Genomic DNA, 23,272 nt, shown 5'->3' on the forward strand with positions numbered 1-23,272 from the left:
AGGCCTGTAGCAAGACGGGCCCCCACCTGAACAGGTTGAACGTTGTCGTCAGCCCTCCCAACCACACCTCCCACCAAAAGAACAGAGGCGTTGGGCCTGGGGGCCTTGGCTGGGGGGTTCTTCGGCCTATTCGGACAGGTGTAAAAGAAGTGACCAGGCCGCTGGCAGTGGTGACACAGGCGACTGTCAGTAGCCGGCCTGCTGTTGGCAACAGGGACTGGGCCTCCGGAGGGACGGCTAGCTGGGGCATTGGGGTTGGTTGCTGGCTTACCCCCTTTCCAGCTGGTGGCGACTGGCCTCCGCGTCTCGGGCTTCCGGTTGGCCTCGTGGTTGTCGGCGATCTGCGCCGCTTTGTCCGCGTTCGTTGGTTCGCGGTCCAGGATGAACTGTCGGACCTCAGCTGGGCAGAGATGCAGGAACTGGTCTTTGATCATCAGGTCCCGTAGCTGCTCAAAGGTTTCAACGGACAGTCCATGGATCCACTGGTCAAAGTGGGTCCTGAGTCCTTGCACCACATCACTGTAGCTATCGTGTGGGCCACGTTGGAGGTGTCGGAACTTCTTTCGGTATACCTCAGGTGTCAGCCGGTATTTGGCGATCAGCGCCTGCTTTATGGCGTCATAGTCATCATCGGCTTCTGGCGGAAGAGAAGCAAATGCCTCCAGGGCTTTGCCTTTTAGCCCTGGGGTCAAGTACCTTGCCCATTGGTCTCTAGGCAGCTGGTACTGTCTGCAGGCTTTCTCAAAGGCTCGCAGAAATGTGTCCAAGTCCCCGTCCTTTTCCATCACGGGAAAATGCTCTGGCCGGGGTTTAGGAGTCTGGACGCTGCTGGGCTCACGGCTTCGGGCTGTGAGGGCATTCCCACTCCGCTGGAGTACCTCCAGTTCATGGGCCCTCTGCGCCTGGCGCTCGGCTCTCTCAGCCTCAGCTTGGCGCTCAGCTCTCTCCGCCTGGCGCTCGGCTCGCTGCTCTGCTCTCTCTCGAGCTTGCTGGATCAGCCTCACCCGCCCATCACTGTCTTCGGCGGGGAGTTCGTCCAAGGCCATTTGCAGATAGGGGTCCACCCCGTTCTGGTTGAATGTGGGGCCAGCGCTCAGGAGTGGAGCCTCTGCTGCAGCCCCATTGCAACTTGGGCCAACTTCTGCGCTCGCTGGATTCTGGTCGTTGTCCAGCTGCACTAGAGCCGCGATCATTTGAGCTCTGTTTTTGTTCGTGGCGTCAAGGCCTTGGTACGTGCATAACGCAGCAAGAACTTCCTTTGTCTGCCGGGTGTACCAAGGTTCTCCTTTTGCCGCCATGGTTGCCAAATAAAAGATAGAAAAAGAAAAACGAAGAAACGGGAGGGGGATACTTGCAAGTACACACTAATGTCTCAGGACTAGTAACCACTGAGTCTGTTCTCCAAAACCTATGATGCAGGATTCCCGCAGGAACCGTGCAGGTTTTTAGTGAGAGGAATGATTGCTCAAACCAAATCACTAATGCTCTAGGATTATCCCACCGCGCTGCCACCAATATGTGACGAACAGCCCACCGCCGTTCGTCCACTTACGGGCGACACTAACGGGAGTCCCGCTGCCACCAAAACGCGACGGACAGCGGACCCTGTGTCACCACTATGTCACAGTCCCACCACTGACACGGGTGTATCAGCGGACGGAGGGGCGTGACACAATGCCGGCACACGGCTATCACAGGCGCAGTGGGGCTTATCTTAGTTATCCCAACACTGGCACCATGTGACCAAAAATATCCAGCAAGCTAATCTCGCTCTACAATTTGCCGCAGGGGGAGTTTAATTTGGATGCCCCACCACTGCTATCAATCTTCCAAGTACTGCGGGGATTTATGTATATCCCACTTTCTCAGTTCCACTTTGGAACTCGCAGCTCTCCGGCGCCCCCTTACCCTCAGGTCAGTCAGGGAACTGCACCTAGGATAATTAGTCGCCGGACGGGCTGCCTGTTGTGAACCGGCAATTAGGCTTCTGCAGTAAGGGAATTATCAATGCTGTGGCTGAAGCCCCTTACTCAGCAATATAAGACCCTTCTAGACTGCCAGCAAGCCGTAATAGCCGTACACAACGCGCTGCCACCAGTCACGGTTACTTAATTCACAGTGTTAAATTAAGAGGGTCCGTGGCAAACCCCTTGAATTAGTAGCGATTATCTATCAAAGGCGTATAGTTCGATTCTTAGAGCATGGAGACAGATCTAAATAATTTCATTTATTTTCCGAAAGAGGACAGTGATTACAGATAAAAGTTGCTATAAAATTGAGACATAAAATATGTACAGTACAGGTATAAAATAAAAGTGGAGAAAACAAAGAGATTACACTCACAGTTCCATATTGTTCCTTAGGCAGACCATGCGGCTAAGGTGGGTGGAGGCGGAGCTGCACTTCTCCGCTCATTGGGGTCCTTCTAGCACAACGACTTGAGCTGTTCTCAGCTGGTTCTGCCAGGGAATGCCTTATAGACTTTCCTATGTGACATCACAGAGAGGTGCATTCTGGGTTGATCCCACCTCTCTTATCCAAGTTATGTTTTGGCTACAAAACTTAGATTAGCTATAACTTTATGGGAGAAGCTGGTATGGACTCATCAGTGGTATCATGTTTCCCAGCGTAATGAGCCCATCAAGAAAACATCAAACATCTATGCGATATGACCGTCCATTTGGGCGCAAATCCTATCTCATGTTCTGGACAGGGTAGAACTTCGAAACATACGCGGTCTCGAAGCTGGGACCGCTCAGGTTACAAAAATATGATTTTCATATCTCTAGGGTATTTGGTTCTTATGGTATAGTCTCTCATAGTTTTATTCGTTTCAAACAAAGAAGTTTTTCCCGCTCTGAAGAGGAGAGAAGGCAAATGGTGTGAGGAAGATGGTCTAGCTAATTAACATTCCTGCTCTTCCAGAGGAAGTGGCAGGGTTGATAAAACCTGGGGGGAAGGAATTCCTACTACTGAGAGTTTACAATGTCCTAGGATGGAGGATTTGTTAGCACATTGCAACAGAAAACATATCTTGCAGACATGGTACATCACACCGGTGTCAGTGGTGGGATCGTGACATAGTGGTGACACAGGGTCCGCTGTCCGTCGCGTTTTGGTGGCAGCGGGACCCCCGTTAGTCGTCGCCCGTAAGTGGACGAACGGCCGTGGGCTGTTCGTCACAGTACTGTGCAGTGTATATATACAGGAGGAGTGGTACTGTGCAGTGTATATATACAGGAGGAGTGGTGCTGTGCAGTGTATATACAGGAGGAGTGGTACTGTGCAGTGTATATATACAGGAGGAGTGGTACTGTGCAGTGTATATATACAGGAGGAGTGGTGCTGTGCAGTGTATATATACAGGAGGAGCGGTACTGTGCAGTGTATATATACAGGAGGAGTGGTGCTGTGCAGTGTATATATACAGGACAGGAGGAGTGGTACTGTGCAGTGTATATATACAGGAGGAGTGGTGCTGTGCAGTGTATATATACAGGACAGGAGGAGCGGTACTGTGCAGTGTATATATACAGGAGGAGTGGTACTGTGCAGTGTATATATACAGGAGGAGTGGTACTGTGCAGTGTATATATACAGGACAGGAGGAGTGGTACTGTGCAGTGTATATATACAGGACAGGAGGAGTGGTACTGTGCAGTGTATATATACAGGAGGAGCGGTACTGTGCAGTGTATATATACAGGAGGAGCGGTACTGTGCAGTGTATATATACAGGAGGAGCGGTACTGTGCAGTGTATATATACAGGAGGAGTGGTACTGTGCAGTGTATATATACAGGACAGGAGGAGTGGTACTGTGCAGTGTATATATACAGGACAGGAGGAGTGGTACTGTGCAATGTATATATACAGGAGGAGTGGTACTGTGCAGTGTATATATACAGGACAGGAGGAGTGGTACTGTGCAGTGTATATATACAGGAGGAGCGGTACTGTGCAGTGTATATATACAGGAGGAGTGGTACTGTGCAGTGTATATATACAGGAGGAGCGGTACTGTGCAGTGTATATATACAGGAGGAGTGGTACTGTGCAGTGTATATATACAGGAGGAGCGGTACTGTGCAGTGTATATATACAGGAGGAGCGGTACTGTGCAGTGTATATATACAGGAGGAGTGGTGCTGTGCAGTGTATATATACAGGAGGAGCGGTACTGTGCAGTGTATATATACAGGAGGAGTGGTGCTGTGCACTGTATATATACAGGACAGGAGGAGTGGTACTGTGCAGTGTATATATACAGGAGGAGTGGTGCTGTGCAGTGTATATATACAGGACAGGAGGAGCGGTGCTGTGCAGTGTATATATACAGGAGGAGTAGTACTGTGCAGTGTATATATACAGGAGGAGTGGTACTGTGCAGTGTATATATACAGGACAGGAGGAGTGGTACTGTGCAGTGTATATATACAGGACAGGAGGAGTGGTACTGTGCAGTGTATATATACAGGAGGAGCGGTACTGTGCAGTGTATATATACAGGAGGAGCGGTACTGTGCAGTGTATATATACAGGAGGAGCGGTACTGTGCAGTGTATATATACAGGAGGAGTGGTACTGTGCAGTGTATATATACAGGACAGGAGGAGCGGTACTGTGCAGTGTATATATACAGGAGGAGTAGTACTGTGCAGTGTATATATACAGGAGGAGTGGTACTGTGCAGTGTATATATACAGGACAGGAGGAGTGGTACTGTGCAGTGTATATATACAGGAGGAGCGGTACTGTGCAGTGTATATATACAGGAGGAGCGGTACTGTGCAGTGTATATATACAGGAGGAGCGGTACTATGCAGTGTATATATACAGGACAGGAGGAGTGGTACTGTGCAGTGTATATATACAGGAGGAGCGGTACTGTGCAGTGTATATATACAGGAGGAGCGGTACTGTGCAGTATATATATACTGGAGGAGTGGTACTGTGCAGTGTATATATACAGGAGGAGTGGTACTGTGCAGTGTATATATACAGGACAGGAGGAGTGGTACTGTGCAATGTATATATACAGGAGGAGTGGTACTGTGCAGTGTATATATACAGGACAGGAGGAGTGGTACTGTGCAGTGTATATATACAGGAGGAGCGGTACTGTGCAGTGTATATATACAGGAGGAGCGGTACTGTGCAGTGTATATATACAGGAGGAGTGGTGCTGTGCAGTGTATATATACATGAGGAGTGGTACTGTGCAGTGTATATATACAGGAGGAGCGGTACTGTGCAGTGTATATATACAGGAGGAGTGGTACTGTGCAGTGTATATATACAGGAGGAGTGGTACTGTGCAGTGTATATATACAGGAGGAGTGGTGCTGTGCAGTGTATATACAGGAGGAGTGGTACTGTGCATTGTATATATACAGGAGGAGCGGTACTGTGCAGTGTATATATACAGGAGGAGCGGTACTGTCCAGTGTATTTATACAGGAGGAGTGGTGCTGTGCAGTGTATATATACAGGACAGGAGGAGTGGTGCTGTGCAGTGTATATATACAGGAGGAGTGGTACTGTGCAGTGTATATATACAGGAGGAGCGGTACTGTGCAGTGTATATATACAGGAGGAGCGGTACTGTGCAGTGTATATATACAGGAGGAGCGGTACTGTGCAGTGTATATATACAGGAGGAGTGGTACTGTGCAGTGTATATATACAGGAGGAGCGGTACTATGCAGTGTATATATACAGGAGGAGTGGTGCTGTGCAGTGTATATATACAGGAGGAGTGGTACTGTGCAGTGTATATATACAGGAGGAGTGGTGCTGTGCAGTGTATATACAGGAGGAGTGGTACTGTGCATTGTATATATACAGGAGGAGCGGTACTGTGCAGTGTATATATACAGGAGGAGCGGTACTGTGCAGTGTATTTATACAGGAGGAGTTGTGCTGTGCAGTGTATATATACAGGACAGGAGGAGTGGTGCTGTGCAGTGTATATATACAGGAGGAGTGGTACTGTGCAGTGTATATATACAGGAGGAGCGGTACTGTGCAGTGTATATATACAGGAGGAGCGGTACTGTGCAGTGTATATATACAGGAGGAGCGGTACTGTGCAGTGTATATATACAGGAGGAGTGGTACTGTGCAGTTTATATATACAGGACAGGAGGAGTGGTACTGTGCAGTGTATATATACAGGAGGAGTGGTACTGTGCAGTGTATATATACAGGACAGGAGGAGTGGTACTGTGCAGTGTATATATACAGCAGGAGCGGTACTGTGCAGTGTATATATACAGGAGGAGCGGTACTGTGCAGTGTATATATACAGGAGGAGCGGTACTGTGCAGTGTATATATAGGAGGAGTGGTACTGTGCAGTGTATATATACAGGACAGGAGGAGTGGTACTGTGCAGTGTATATATACAGGAGGAGCGGTACTGTGCAGTGTATATATACAGGACAGGAGGAGTGGTACTGTGCAGTGTATATATACAGGAGGAGTGGTACTGTGCAGTGTATATATACAGGAGGAGCGGTACTGTGCAGTGTATATATACAGGAGGAGTGGTACTGTGCAGTGTATATATACAGGAGGAGCGGTACTGTGCAGTGTATATATACAGGAGGAGTGGTACTGTGCAGTGTATATATACAGGAGGAGTGGTGCTGTGCAGTGTATATATACAGGAGGAGTGGTACTGTGCAGTGTATATATACAGGACAGGAGGAGTGGTACTGTGCAGTGTATATATACAGGAGGAGCGGTACTGTGCAGTGTATATATACAGGAGGAGCGGTACTGTGCCGTGTATATATACAGGAGGAGTGGTGCTGTGCAGTGTATATATACAGGAGGAGTGGTACTGTGCAGTGTATATATACAGGAGGAGCGGTACTGTACAGTGTATATATACAGGAGGAGTGGTACTGTGCAGTGTATATATACAGGAGGAGTGGTGCTGTGCAGTGTATATATATACAGGAGGAGTGGTACTGTGCAGTGTATATATACAGGAGGAGTGGTGCTGTGCAGTGTATATATACAGGAGGAGTGGTACTGTGCAGTGTATATACAGGAGGAGTGGTACTGTGCATTGTATATATACAGGAGGAGCGGTACTGTGCAGTGTATATATACAGGAGGAGCGGTACTGTGCAGTGTATTTATACAGGAGGAGTGGTGCTGTGCAGTGTATATATACAGGACAGGAGGAGTGGTACTGTGCAGTGTATATATACAGGACAGGAGGAGTGGTACTGTGCAGTGTATATATACAGGAGGAGCGGTACTGTGCAGTGTATATATACAGGAGGAGCGGTACTGTGCAGTGTATATATACAGGAGGAGTGGTACTGTGCAGTGTATATATACAGGACAGGAGGAGTGGTACTGTGCAGTGTATATATACAGGAGGAGTGGTACTGTGCAGTATATATACAGGACAGGAGGAGTGGTACTGTGCAGTGTATATATACAGGAGGAGTGGTACTGTGCAGTGTATATATACAGGACAGGAGGAGTGGTACTGTGCAGTGTATATATACAGGAGGAGCGGTACTGTGCAGTGTATATATACAGGAGGAGCGGTACTGTGCAGTGTATATATACAGGAGGAGCGGTACTGTGCAGTGTATATATACAGGAGGAGTGGTGCTGTGCAGTGTATATATACAGGAGGAGTGGTACTGTGCAGTCTATATATACAGGAGGAGTGGTACTGTGCAGTGTATATATACAGGAGGAGCGGTACTGTGCAGTGTATATATACAGGAGGAATGGTACTGTGCAGTGTATATATACAGGAGGAGTGGTGCTGTGCAGTGTATATATACAGGAGGAGCGGTACTGTGCAGTGTATATATACAGGAGGAGTGGTGCTGTGCAGTGTATATATACAGGACAGGAGGAGTGGTACTGTGCAGTGTATATATACAGGACAGGAGGAGTGGTACTGTGCAGTGTATATATACAGGAGGAGTGGTACTGTGCAGTGTATATATACAGGAGGAGCGGTACTGTGCAGTGTATATATACAGGAGGAGTGGTACTGTGCAGTGTATATATACAGGAGGAGTGGTACTGTGCAGTGTATATATACAGGAGGAGTGGTACTGTGCAGTGTATATATACAGGAGTGGTACTGTGCAGTGTATATATACAGGAGGAGTGGTGCTGTGCAGTTTATATATACAGGAGGAGTGGTACTGTGCAATGTATATATACAGGAGGAGTGGTACTGTGCAGTGTATATATACAGGACAGGAGGAGTGGTACTGTGCAGTGTATATATACAGGACAGGAGGAGCGGTACTGTGCAGTGTATAGATACAGGAGGAGTGGTACTGTGCAGTGTATATATACAGGAGGAGCGGTACTGTGCAGTGTATATATACAGGAGGAGTGGTACTGTGCAGTGTATATATACAGGAGGAGTGGTACTGTGCAGTGTATATATACATGAGGAGTGGTACTGTGCAGTGTATATATACAGGAGTGGTACTGTGCAGTGTATATATACAGGAGGAGTGGTACTGTGCAGTGTATATATACAGGAGGAGTGGTACTGTGCAGTGTATATATACAGGAGGAGTGGTGCTGTGCAGTGTATATACAGGAGGAGTGGTACTGTGCAGTGTATATATACAGGAGGAGTGGTACTGTGCAGTGTATATATACAGGAGGAGTGGTGCTGTGCAGTGTATATATACAGGAGGAGCGGTACTGTGCAGTGTATATATACAGGAGGAGTGGTGCTGTGCAGTGTATATATACAGGACAGGAGGAGTGGTACTGTGCAGTGTATATACAGGAGGAGTGGTGCTGTGCAGTGTGTATATATACAGGACAGGAGGAGCGGTACTGTGCAGTGTATATATACAGGAGGAGTGGTACTGTGCAGTGTATATATACAGGAGGAGTGGTACTGTGCAGTGTATATATACAGGACAGGAGGAGTGGTACTGTGCAGTGTATATATACAGGACGGGAGGAGTGGTACTGTGCAGTGTATATATACAGGAGGAGCGGTACTGTGCAGTGTATATATACAGGAGGAGCGGTACTGTGCAGTGTATATATACAGGAGGAGCGGTACTGTGCAGTGTATATATACAGGAGGAGCGGTACTGTGCAGTGTATATATACAGGAGGAGCGGTACTGTGCAGTGTATATATACAGGAGGAGCGGTACTGTGCAGTGTATATATACAGGAGGAGTGGTGCTGTGCAGTGTATATATACAGGAGGAGCGGTACTGTGCAGTGTATATATACAGGAGGAGCGGTACTGTGCAGTGTATATATACAGGAGGAGCGGTACTGTGCAGTGTATATATACAGGAGGAGCGGTACTGTGCAGTGTATATATACAGGAGGAGCGGTACTGTGCTGTGTATATATACAGGAGGAGCGGTACTGTGCAGTGTATATATACAGGAGGAGTGGTGCTGTGCAGTGTATATATACAGGAGGAGCGGTACTGTGCAGTGTATATATACAGGATGAGCGGTACTGTGCAGTGTATATATACAGGAGGAGCGGTACTGTGCAGTGTATATATACAGGAGGAGCGGTACTGTGCAGTGTATATATACAGGAGGAGCGGTACTGTGCAGTGTATATATACAGGAGGAGCGGTACTGTGCAGTGTATATATACAGGAGGAGCGGTACTGTGCAGTGTATATATACAGGAGGAGCGGTACTGTGCAGTGTATATATACAGGAGGAGCGGTGCTGTGCAGTGTATATATACAGGAGGAGCGGTACTGTGCAGTGTATATATACAGGAGGAGCGGTACTGTGCAGTGTATATATACAGGAGGAGCGGTACTGTGCAGTGTATATATACAGGAGGAGTGGTACTGTGCAGTGTATATATACAGGAGGAGTGGTACTGTGCAGTGTATATATACAGGAGGAGTGGTACTGTGCAGTGTATATATACAGGAGGAGTGGTACTGTGCAGTGTATATATACAGGAGGAGCGGTACTGTGCAGTGTATATATACAGGAGGAGCGGTACTGTGCAGTGTATATGTACAGGAGGAGCGGTACTGTGCAGTGTATATATACAGGAGGAGTGGTGCTGTGCAGTGTATATATACAGGAGGAGCGGTACTGTGCAGTGTATATATACAGGAGGAGCGGTACTGTGCAGTGTATATATACAGGAGGAGTGGTACTGTGCAGTGTATATATACAGGAGGAGTGGTACTGTGCAGTGTATATATACAGGAGGAGCGGTACTGTGCAGTGTATATATACAGGAGGAGCGGTACTGTGCAGTGTATATATACAGGAGGAGTGGTGCTGTGCAGTGTATATATACAGGAGGAGTGGTACTGTGCAGTGTATATATACAGGAGGAACGGTACTGTGCAGTGTATATATACAGGAGGAGCGGTACTGTGCAGTGTATATATACAGGAGGAGTGGTGCTGTGCAGTGTATATATACAGGAGGAGTGGTGCTGTGCAGTGTATATATCAGGGCTGTGGAGTCGGAGTCGGTGCTCATTTTGGTGGAGTCGGAGTTGGAGTCGGTATAAAATGGACCAACTCCGACTCCTAAAATATATAATTCAATGCAGAATGTGCTGAATATTTTTTCATAAGAATTTGGGAAAGTTATGATATTGTCCTATAAATGGCTGTTATATTCCTGATCTAAGGCTACATTCACACACAGCGTTTTTCCTGTGTTTTTTGAGGATACGTTTTTCAGCTGCAAAAGCTGATCATCTTTTTAAAAAACTGCATCACCTGAAAGGTTTTTGAGCTCATAGATAATGTTTTCAATAGCAAAAGCAGATTAGAAATCTGCTCTATCTATATATCCATTTATCCATATGTCTATCCATATCGTATCTGTACCAAAAAGAATGAAAACCGGGTAGTACACCAATATATATTCTGTTCTATCTAAATATCTTGATTATTGGATCATAAAAATGATTAAATGTCTGAGGTTCACATTGTACTACAATAAATTTTTCACTTAAATATAAGCAATATGTGTGGGAGTCGGAGTCGGAGTCGGTGTAAGGGAAATTGAGGAGTCGGAGTCGCAGGTTTGGCTTACCGACTCCACAGCCCTGGTATATATACAGGAGGAGCGGTACTGTGCAGTGTATATATACAGGAGGAGTGGTACTGTGCAGTGTATATATACAGGAGGAACGGTACTGTGCAGTGTATATATACAGGAGGAGTGGTACTGTGCAGTGTATATATACAGGAGGAGTGGTACTGTGCAGTGTATATATACAGGAGAAGTGGTACTGTGCCATGTATATATACAGGACAGGAGGAGTGGTACTGTGCAGTGTGTGTATATACAGGAGGAGTGGTACTGTGCAGTGTATATATACAGGAGGAGCGGTACTGTGCAATGTATATGTACAGGAGGAGTGGTACTGTGCAGTGTATATATACAGGAGGAGTGGTACTGTGCAGTGTATACATACAGGAGAAGTAGTACTGTGCCGTGTATATATACAGGACAGGAGGAGTGGTACTGTGCAGTGTATATATACAGGAGGAACGGTACTGTGTAGTGTATATATACAGGAGGAGTGGTGCTGTGCAGTGTATATATACAGGAGGAGTGGTACTGTGCAGTGTATATATACAGGAGGAGTGGTACTGTGCAGTGTATACATACAGGAGAAGTAGTACTGTGCCGTGTATATATACAGGACAGGAGGAGTGGTACTGTGCAGTGTGTGTATATACAGGAGGAGTGGTACTGTGCAGTGTATATATACAGGAGGAGTGGTGCTGTGCAGTGTATATATACAGGACAGGAGGAGCGGTACTGTGCAGTGTATATATACAGGAGGAGTGGTGCTGTGCAGTGTATATATACAGGAGGAGTGGTACTGTGCAGTGTATATATACAGGAGGAGTGGTACTGTGCAGTGTATATATACAGGATAGGAGGAGCGGTACTGTGCAGTGTATATATACAGGAGGAGTGGTGCTGTGCAGTGTATATATACAGGACAGGAGTGGTACTGTGCAGTGTATATATACAGGAGGAGCGGTACTGTGCAGTGTATATATACAGGACAGGAGGAGCGGTACTGTGCAGTGTATATATACAGGACAGGAGGAGTGGTACTGTGCAGTATACAGTGAGGAAAGAAGGTACCGTATTTTTCGGATTATAAGACGCACTTTTCCCCCCCAATTTGCGTCTTGTAATGTGTATACACTACCGTTCAAAAGTTTACGGTCACTTAGAAATTTCCTTATTTTTGAAAGAAAATGAAGCTAACATTAAATGATTCAGAGATATACTCTCTACATTGTTAATGTGGTAAATGACTTCTAGCAGCAAACGTCTGGTTTGTAATTCAATATCTTCATGGGTGTATAGAGGCCCATTTCCAACACCCATCACTCCAGTGTTCTTATGGTACTTTGTGTTTGCTAACTGTGTAAGAAGGCTAATGGATGGTTAGAATACCCTTGAAAACACTTGTGCAAGTATGTTAGCACAGCTGAAAACAGATTGGCTGATTAGAGAAACTATAAACCTGACCTTACTTTGAGCTAGCTGAGAATCTGGAGCATTACATTTGTTGGTTTCATTAAACTCTCAAAATGGCCAGAAAAAAAGAACTTTCATGTGAAACTCGACAGTCTATTCTTGTTCTTAGAAATGAAGGCTATTCCATGCGAGAAATTGCCAAGAAACTGAAGGTTTCCAACAACGGTCTTCCTTTAGAGGAGAGCACAAACAGGCTCTAACCAGAGTAGAAAGAGAAGTGGGAGGCCCCGCTGCACAACTGAGCAACAAGACAAGTACATTAGAGTCTGTAGTCTGAGAAATCGACGCCTCACAGATCCTCAACTGGCAGCTTCATTAAATAGTACATGCAAAACGCCAGTGTCAACGTCTACAGTGAAGAGGCGACTCCGGGATGCTGGCCTTCAGGGCAAAGTGGCAAAGAAAAAGCCATATTTGAGACTGGCTAATAAAAGGAAAAGATTAACCCCTTTCTTACATTGGATGAACTATTCCGTCCATGTGAACTGGGACTTAAGTCTCATGGACGGAATAGTACGTCATGCTCTTTAATGCGACATCGCGACTTAAGTCACGGTGGTCGCATTAAAATTCCGACGCCATCTTATCTTTAGGAAGATGTCGGGTTTCTGGGCTGTCTTCTCCCTGGTCCGGCCCCCTGAGCGCTGTGATTGGCTGTTCAATAACAAGCAGCCAATCATAGCGCTTCTCAGTTTTTCAGCCAATGAGAGCGGCTAAAACAATGAGGTCCTAGGCTAGGATCGAGTACTGATGTACTTGATCCTAGGCTGGTGCCTGGCAACTCCAGGCACCAGCGAAAAGTCCCCGGATTGGCGCGAATGCCGATCGAATCGATCGCGCCAATCGCAGGGCACAGCGGCGTTATACCGCCACTGTGCCCTGCTGGTACCGGCCAGAGACTAGGACAGGCCCAGTAGGGCCTGCAGGAGCTGATTGGCGAGATCGATGTCATTGTCAATCGCGACAATCACAGGGCACAGCTGCGGTCACGCTGTGACCTGTCTAGGAATCGGAGCTGTGAGCTCCGATCCTAGGCTGTTGCCAGGGTCACCAGGGGAAGCTCTGATTGGTGGGATCGATGTAATCATTCGATCCCACCAATGACAGGTCACAGCAGCTGTGTGACCGCTCTGTGACCTGTCTGTCACCTGCATGTGACCTGTGTGACCACACTGCAGGGGTCCTCACCCATAGCTGAGGATTCCTGCAGAGCGGTCACACACTGCGAGAGCTCCTGTGCTGGGATTGTCGTGCCACAGCAGCCTCTAGCACCACAATCCCTGCTGAAGACAGAAGAAAAAAGAGACACAGTTCAACTGTGTTACCTGATGCCTGCCCAATCTATCTTCACCCCCCCAATCTATCTTCATCACCCTTCCCCCTCTTTTTACCCCCCTCCACCCCCCCCTTTTGCGCCACCTCCGTGCTCACATTTAGCAGCCGCGGAGCGAAGATTGGTGACGCAGTGCACCGATCAACACTCGTGCTCGCTTTTTTTCCTCAGCCCTCTTTGCGCCACCTCCGTGCACACATCCCACAGCCGCCAAACTTTGATAAGTGATGCAGTTCACTTATCAGAGCTTGTGCATGCCATTTTCCATTTTTTTTCACCCCCCTTTGCGCCACCTAACTACAACCCTAATTATTCATCCCTGCCCGATCTCTCTTAATCCACCTCCCCCTCTTTTTACCCCCCTCTACCCCCCTTTGTGCAACCGCCGAGCATTGATTGGTGACGCAGTTCACCGATCAACACTCGTGCTCACTTTTTTCTAAGCCCCCTTTGAGCCAACTCCGTACACACATCCTGCAGCTGCCAAACTTTGATAAGTGACGCAGTTCACTTACCAGAACTCGGGCCTGCCGTTTTCCATTTTTTTCACCCCCTTTGCGCCACCTGACTAAATACATAAGTGTTGATCCCTGATCCCTGCCCGATCTCTCTTCATCCACCCCAATCTCCCCCTTCCTCCTCTTTTTACCCCCCTTTGCGCCGCCTACGTGTGCATTCTTAGCAGCTGCCGAATTTTGATAAGTGACGCAGTTCACTTATCAGAGCTTGTGTCGGCTGTTTTCCATTGTTCTTTTTCACCCCCCCTTCTTTGCGCCACCCCTGTGCGCACATCCAGCTGCCGCTAAATTTTGATAAGTGACACCGTTCACTTATCAGAGCTAGGGCCTGCTGTTTTAGACTTTTCTTTTCACAGCTATTTTTTCTCCCTATTTGCTTTTTTTCCTTTTAGCTTTTTTTTTTTCAAAATAGTTTGCACCAATCACTAGCCCCCACACACATACACAGTTATAAATAAAGTACACCCAAAGCACCATACTCTCACAAAAAAATGTCCCGCTCGTCACGTTCGTCCCAACAGTGCTATTCAATGGAGGAGGCATATTCTTTCCTTGTCTCCGACACTGATAGTGAGGGAGAAGATCCCACTTTTCTTTACTTTTCCGATTCTTCATCCTCTTCCTCTTCCCCTCCTCATCTTCCTCCTCAGATCCTGCGGAACCGCCACGCAGACACCCCAGGACAGAAGATGAGGCCCCCGAAAATTACGAGCCACTGATTCCTGATTTTGTGGCAGAATCAATAATCAAGTTTGACACCACCAGCCTCACAGAAATTGACTTTTTCAAAGTCTTTTTCTCTGAATATTTTAATAACCTCATGGTGGAGCAAACTAATTTGTATGCTCGTCAATTTTTAGGACAAAACCCCGATTCATCATATTCTAACTGGTCTCCTGTAGACGCAGTTGAAATGATGCAGTTTTGGGGCCTGGTCCTCCACATGGGGATCCTGAAGAAGCCAGAACTTCGGCAATATTGTAGTGTTGATATTTTATATAACACTACAGTGTTCCGACCTGTCATGGTCCAGATGCGTTTTTAGGCCATCCACAAATTCCTGCATTATACCGATAATGCACAGTGTCCCGCACGAGAAGACCCCAACTTTGACCGTCTGTTCAAAGTTCGGCCGGTCATCGAACACTTCAACAAAAAGTTTGCTGAAGTGTACATTCCACAAAGGGACATCTGCGTGGATGAGTCCTTAGTCCATTTTAAGGGAAGGCTCAGATTCCATCAATACCTCCCCAGTAAGAGGGCCAGGTACGGAATCAAACTCTACAAACTGTGAGAGTACCTCAGGGTACACCCACAGGTTTAGAGTGTCTGAAGGAAAGGACACCAGGATTGAACCCCCTGAGTGTCCTCCTGTCCTGGAAGTGAGTGGGAAAATTGTGTGGGATTTGGTGCACCCACTGCTAGATAAAGGTTATCACCTCTACACTGATATCTTTTATACCAGCGTCCCACTCTACAAATCCCTCTCTGCGTGAGGTACTGCAGCCTGTGGTACTGTCCGCAAAAATCAGAGAGGCCTCCCGAAGACGCTACTTGAGCAGATGCTCAGAAAAGGTGAGAGCAGAGCCCAATGTAGTGACCACCTGCTGGTGGTCAAGTACAAGGACAAGAGGGATGTCCTTCTCTTGACCACCATACACGGTGATGGCAGCGCCCTCAGCACTGTACGAGGTACCTCTACACATGTCAGCAAACCGACCTGTGTACTGGGGTACAACAAAAACATGGGGAACGTTGATCTCTCCGATCAACTCCTCCAACCGTACAATGCTTTGAGAAAGGCCAGGGTGTGGTACAAAAAGCTGGCCGTGTACATTGTGCAAATGGAAATACTCAATGCTTTACTGCTGTCACAATGTGCACACCACACATACACCATACCTTCAGTTCCAGGGGGTAGTGGTTAAGGCCCTGATGTTTGGCACTCTGGAAGAAGTGGGCCCCAGTACTTCTGGAACTGAAGGTGCTCGTATCGTACCAGGTCAGCATTTCCCGGGGGAGGTCGCGCAAACTGCAAAAAGAGGTAAGTCGCAAAAAAGGTGCCCAGTGTATTACAAAAGGGGAATATGCAAGGACACCATTTATCAATGCAACACCTGCCCCGAAAAACCTGGCCTGTGTATGAAGGATTGCTTCAAATTGTACGACACCTCAATGCACTACTAATTTACTTTATCGGAAACATTAGGTTAGTTGGGGCACATCTAGATAAGTTCCTTGGGGGTCTAGTTTCCAAAACCATGTCACTTGTGGGGTTTTTTTTTACTATTTAGGCACATCAGGGGCTCTGCAAATGGAAAATGACACCCGCAGACCATTCCATCAGTCTGTATTCCAAAACATCACCCTTCTGAGCCCGGACGTGTTCCCAAACAGTTTTTTCCCACATATGGGGTACCAGCGTACTCAGGACAAATTGGACAACAACTTTTGGGGTCAATTCCTCCTGTTACCCTTGGGAAAATAAAATATTGGGGACTAAATGATCATGTTTGTGGAAAAAATGTGATTTTTTATTTTCACGCCTGGGCGTTATAATCTGTGAAGCCCTTGGGGGTTCAAAGTTCTCACCACACATCTAGATAAGTTCCTTAGGGGGTCTAGTTTCCAAAATGTGGTCATTTGTTGGGGGTTTCCACTGTTTAGGCACATCAGGGGCTCTTCAAACGCGTCATGTCGTCTGATTTCAATTCCAGTCAATTTTAGGTTGAAAAAGTCAAACGACGCTCCTTCCCTTCGGAGCCCTACCATGTGCCCAAACAGTGGCCCCCCCACATATTGGGTATCAGCATACTCAGGACAAATTGGACAACTTTTGGGGTCCAATTTCTCCTGTTACCCTTGGTAAAATAAAAAAATTGTTGCTAAAAGATTATTTTTGTGACTAAAGTTAAATTTTCATTTTTTTCCTTCCATGTTGCTTCTGCTTCTGTGAAGCACCTGAAGGGTTAATAATCTTCTTGAATGTAGTTTTAAGTAACTTGAGGGGTGCAGTTTTTAGAATGGTGTCACTTTTGGGTATTTTCTGCCATATAGACCCCTCAAAGTGACTTCAAATGTGAGGTGGTCCCTAAAAAAAATGGTTTTGTAAATTTTGTTGTAAAAATGAGAAATCGCTGGTCAATTTTTAACCCTTATAACTTCCTAACAAAAAAAATTTGTTTCCAAAATTGTGCTAATGTAAAGTAGACATGTGGGAAATGTTATTTATTAACTATTTTGTGTGATATATTTCTCTGTTTTAAGGGCATAAAAATTCAAAGTTTGAAAATTGCAAAATTTCAAAATGTTCCCATATTTCCGTTTTTTTCATAAATAAACGCAAGTCATATCAAAGAAATTTTACCACTAACATGAAGTACAATATGTCACGCGAAAACAATGTCAGAATCACCGGTATCCATGGAAGTGTTCCAGAGTTATTACCTCATAAGGAGACAGTGGTCAGAATTGTAAAAATTGGCCCAGTCATTAATGTGCAAACCACCCTTGGGGGTAAAGGGGTTAATATGGCCAAAAGAGCACAGACATTGGACAGAGGAAGATTGGAATAATGTGTTATGGACAGACGAATCCAAGTATTGAGGTGTTTGGATCACACAGAAGAACATTTGTGAGACGCAGAACAACTGCAAAGATGCTGGAAGAGTGCCTGACGCCATCTGTCAAGCATGGTGGAGGTAATGTGATGGTCTGGGGTTGCTTTGGTGCTGGTAAAGGGGGAGATTTGTACAAGGTAAAAGAGATTTTGAATAAGGAAGGCTATCACTCCATGTTGCATCGCCATGCCATACCCTGTGGACTGCGCTTGATTGGAGTCAATTTCATCCTACAACAGGACAATGACCCAAAGCACACCTCCAAATTATGCAGGAACTATTTAGGGAAGAAGCCGGCAGCTGGTATTCTATCTGTAATGGAGTGGCCAGCGCAGTCACCAGATCTCAACCCCATTGAGCTGTTGTGGGAGCAGCTTGACCGTATGGTGCGCAAAAAGTGCCCATCAAGCCAAACCCACTTGTGGGAGGGGCTTCTGGAAGCATGGGGTGAAATTTCTCCAGATTACCTCCGCAAATTAACTGCTAGAATGCCAAAGGTCTGTAATGCTGGAATTGCTGCAAAGGAGCATTCTGTGACGAAAGCGAAGTTTGAAGGAGAAAATAAATCTTTTTTTTTTAGCCTTGTCAATGTCTGGACGAGATTTTACATTCATTTGTCAATTCATTTGATTAATAAAAGTATGAGTTTTCATGGAAAACACAACTTTCTGGGTGACCCCAAAATTTTGAACGGTAGTGTATATCTTACCGGTAGTGTATATCTTACCGATACCGTTGCTGCAGACTGGGATGAGGGGATGCCGGGCGGAGCTGCAGGTGCCCAACTGTGCTGCGCGGGGGTCTCCTGTGCTACTGCGGGGGTCTCCATTGCTACGTGGGCTCTGCCAACATTTAGTGAAAGGTCTGAGCTCCCCACAGTTCCATGGTTTCCTGTGCGGTGGACTCTGGGAAAATGGCCACCGGGGGTCGGCACAAAGATAGCGGGAGATGAGATCTCAGCGCATGAAATCTCCCGAGATATTGGTGCCGAGATCTCCATCTGCGCATGCGCTGCCCCCGGCGGCCATGTTCCTGGAGTCCACCGCACAGGAAACCACGGAACTGCGAGGGGCTCTGACCTTTCACAAAATGTCGGCAGAGCCTTCCCCCGCAGCACTGGGGACAGAGCTCAGCAGCAGCCTCGGGGACAGAGCGGCACGCCGCACATCAGAACATCCCCTCATTCCAGCCTGCAGCAATGCTCCATGCTTGTCTCCTCCAGCAGCGATCCGAGACGCATGAAAGCTGTAATTAAAAATCATGGTTATTCCACAAAATATTGATTTCTGAACTCTTCCTGAGTTAAAGCATTAGTATTGTTGTTTCTCAATGATTCTGAACTTGTTTTCTTAGCATTATTTGAGGTCTGCCAGCACTCTGCATTTTTTTGTTATTTTGACCATTTCTCATTTTCTGAAAATAAATACAAAATTTAGTGCTTGGAAATTCAAAGACATGTTATCAGTAGTTTATAGAATAAAAGTAATTTACATTTTACGCAAAAATCTAATATATAAAGCTCAAGTGTATGTGTGTGTGTGTGTATGTGTATGTGTGTGTGTGTGTGTGTATGTGTGTGTGTGTGTGTGTATATGTATGTGTGTGTGTATATGTATGTGTGTGTATGTATGTATGTATGTGTGTGTTATGATTGAGTCACTGTAGGAGGCAAAAATAGTAATGCTAGCTAAGTCCAGAAAACCAGAGAAGTTGGCAGCTATCGGATTGCAGACCCCTGAACCTATCAACACAACTAGCAGCAGCCGTGGGGGGCTCCTACGATGCCCTAGGCCCCTCGATCACAGCCGGAGGACTACATAGCCTAAAGACAGAAAGGGAAATCTAAACTGCCCCAGAGCAGACCCCAAAGTAAAAGGCAGCCCCCCACATATAATGACGGTGAAGCAAGAAGAAAGAACAAAACACAGACAGAAAGATAGACTGAGCAAAGATGGGGCCCACGCTAGCTTAGATAGGAAAGGACAGGAAGGCTGCTGTCTGCAATCCGTGCAAAACCCTATGAAAATAAGAGCCAACAAACTGACAGTAAAAAAAGCCCTGAAGATGCTAGGCTTCAAAAAAGCTATGTCAGTACTCAGGAATATTCTGAAGACAGAGCAACAGGCAAAAGGAGATTCAGCTCGCCCCAGCAGGGAATGGCAGAATCCAGAAAAGCAAGGAAAACAAAACACTAATGCAAAAAGGCAAAGCAGAAATCAGCTTTAGATGAGCAGGAATCAGTCTGGTTTCCTAGAAGTCCACAGAGAAATCACCCGCAGGCCAGAAGGGCGTCGGCAGCCTTATATCCAGTCATTAACTCCACTCAGCCAGTCATCATCATCAGCCCCAGGTGTTTGACAATCAGGCTCACTACCTTTCTTCACCAGAAGAGGGAGTTCCTCGGGCCTCAGTAGTGAAGGGGAAAATGAACTCACAACAGTACCTCCCCCTTGAGGAGGGGTCACCGAACCCTCAACCACGCCACCAGGGCGATCAGGGTGAGCCCGATGAAAGGCATGCACCAATCTTTTGGCATGAATATCAGAGGCAGAGACCCAGGAATTATCCTCCTGACCATAACCCTTCCACTTAACCAAATACTGGAGTCTCCGTCTAGCCAGACGGGAATCCAGTACTTTCTCTACCTCATATTCCATGTTACCTTCAACCAATACAGGGTCTGGAGGTGCAACCACCGGAACAACAGGTTCAACAAACCTCTTCAACAAAGATTTATGGAACACATTATGGATTTTAAATGTGACAGGAAGAGCCAAATGAAAAGAGACCGGATTAATAATCTCCAAAATCTTGTAAGGTCCAATAAATCTAGGCTTAAACTTAGGAGAAGCCACCTGTGACGAACAGCCCACCGCCGTTCGTCTACTTACGGGCGATACTAACGGGGGTCCCGCTGCCACCAAAACGCGACGGACAGCGGACCCTGTGTCACCACTATGTCACAATCCCACCACTGACACGGGTGTATCAGCGGACGGAGGGACGTGACACAATGCCGGCACACAGCTATCACAGGCACCGTTGGGGCTTATCTTAGTTATCCCACCACCGGCACCATGTGACAAAAATATCCAGCAAGCTAATCTCGCTCTACAATTTGCCGCAGGGGGAGTTTAATTTGGATGCCCCACCACTGCTATCAATCTTCCAAGTACTGCGGGGATTTATGTATATCCCACTTTCTCAGTTCCACTTTGGAACTCACAGCTCTCCGGCGCCCCCCTTACCCTCAGGTCAGTCAGGGAACTGCACCTAGGATAATTGGTCGCCGGACGGGCTGCCTGTTGTGAACCGGCAATTAGGCTTCTGCAGTAAGGGAATTATCAATGCTGTGGCTGCAGACCCTTATTCAGCAATATAAGACCCTTCTGTACTGCCAGCAAGCCGTAATAGCCGTACACAACGCGCTGCCACCAGTCACGGTTACTTAATTCACAGTGTTAAATTAAGAGGGTCCGTGGCAAACCCTTTGAATTAGTAGCGATTATCTATCAAAGGCGTATAGTTCGAGTCTTAGAGCATGGAGACAGATCTAAATAATTATTTCATTTATTTTCCGAAAGAGGACAGTGATTACAGATAAAAGTTGCTATAAAATTGAGACATAAAATATGTACAGTACAGGTATAAAATAAAAGTGGAGAAAACAAAGAGATTACACTCACAGTTCCATATTGTTCCTTAGGCAGACCATGCGGCTAAGGTGGGTGGAGGCGGAGCTGCACTTCTCCGCTCATCTGGATCTTTCTAGCACGACGACTTGAGCTGTTCTGAGCTGGTTCTGCCAGGGAATGCCTTATAGACTTTCCTATGTGACATCACAGAGAGGTGCATTCTGGGTTGATCCCACCTCTCTTATCCAAGTTATGTTTTGGCTACAAAACTTAGATTAGCTATAACTTTATGGGAGAAGCTGGTATGGACTCATCAGTGGTATCATGTTTCCCAGCGTAATGAGCCCATCAAGAAAACATCAAACATCTATGCGATATGACCGTCCATTTGGGCGCAAATCATATCTCAGGTTCTGGACATCCGAGAGTTTTGCAACAGGCACCACAGCGAAGCTGGGTCTGCTCGGATCGCAGAAATATGATTTTTATATTTCTGCTGGGTATGGTTTTCGCGGGACAATCCCTTATTGTTTTATTCAAACTCCTGGTTTCAAACAAAGAGTTTAGTTCCCGCACTTTTTTTTCTCTTTCAGCTGAGAGAAGCCAAATGGTGTGAGGAAGATGGTCTAGCTAATTAACATTCCTGCTCTTCCAGAGGAAGTGGCAGGGTTGGTAAAACCTGGGGGGAAGGAATTCCTACTACTGACAGTTTACAATGTCCTAGGATGGAGGATTTGTTAGCACATTGCAACAGAAAACATATCTTGCAGATATTATACATCACACCTCCCCCCTTAAGAGGGCGCTAAGGAGGCATTACCTCTCGGTAATCGGCCATGCGCACCTCAGCGGGTTCGCCCCGGCGGGACAACCCATCGGCATTGCCGTTTTCACTGCCCTTCCTGTGTTTTACAGTAAAATCGTACTGTTGAAGGGCAAGGCTCCAGCGGAGCAATCTTCCATTGGTTCCGGACACTGTGTGCAACCAGCTCAGAGGGTTGTGGTCAGTTACCACCGTGAAGGCGGGCCCGTACAGGTAGGGCTGCAAACGCTGCAGTGCCCACACCATGGCCAGACACTCCTTCTCGATGGTCGAGTATGCCACTTCCCTCGGCAAAAGTTTCCGGCTCAGGTACAACACGGGGTGCTCTTGGTCCCCCGAGTCGACCTGGCTAAGCACAGCACCGAGGCCAAACTCGCTGGCGTCGGTCTGTACCAGAAACGGGCGACTGCTGTCGACTGCTCTCAACACTGGAGAGTTGCACAGGGCTGCTTTCAAAGCTTGGAAAGCCGCCTCACAGTCATCTGTCCAGTTGACTGTTTGGGGTAGCCTCTGCTTGGTGAGGTCAGTCAAGGGTTTGGCAAGGGCGCTATAGTCCTGTACGAACCGCCTATAGTACCCTGCAGTGCCCAAGAAGGACTTCACCTGTTTCTTGGTCCTGGGGGTGGGCCAGGACACGATTGCGTCCACTTTTCCTGGCTCCGGACTCATGGAACCCCCGCCTACCCGGTGCCCCAGGTAGTGGACCTTGCGCATGCCTATCTGGCACTTCCCCGGCTTGATGGTCAGGCCTGCCTGGTGAAGACGCTTGAGCACCTCCTGGAGGTGCTGAAGGTGTTCCTCCCAGG

The sequence above is a fragment of the Dendrobates tinctorius genome, unplaced genomic scaffold, assembly GCF_039654945.1.
Source record: "Dendrobates tinctorius isolate UK_male_01 unplaced genomic scaffold, ASM3965494v1 ptg000237l, whole genome shotgun sequence".
Lineage (NCBI taxonomy): Eukaryota > Metazoa > Chordata > Amphibia > Anura > Dendrobatidae > Dendrobates > Dendrobates tinctorius.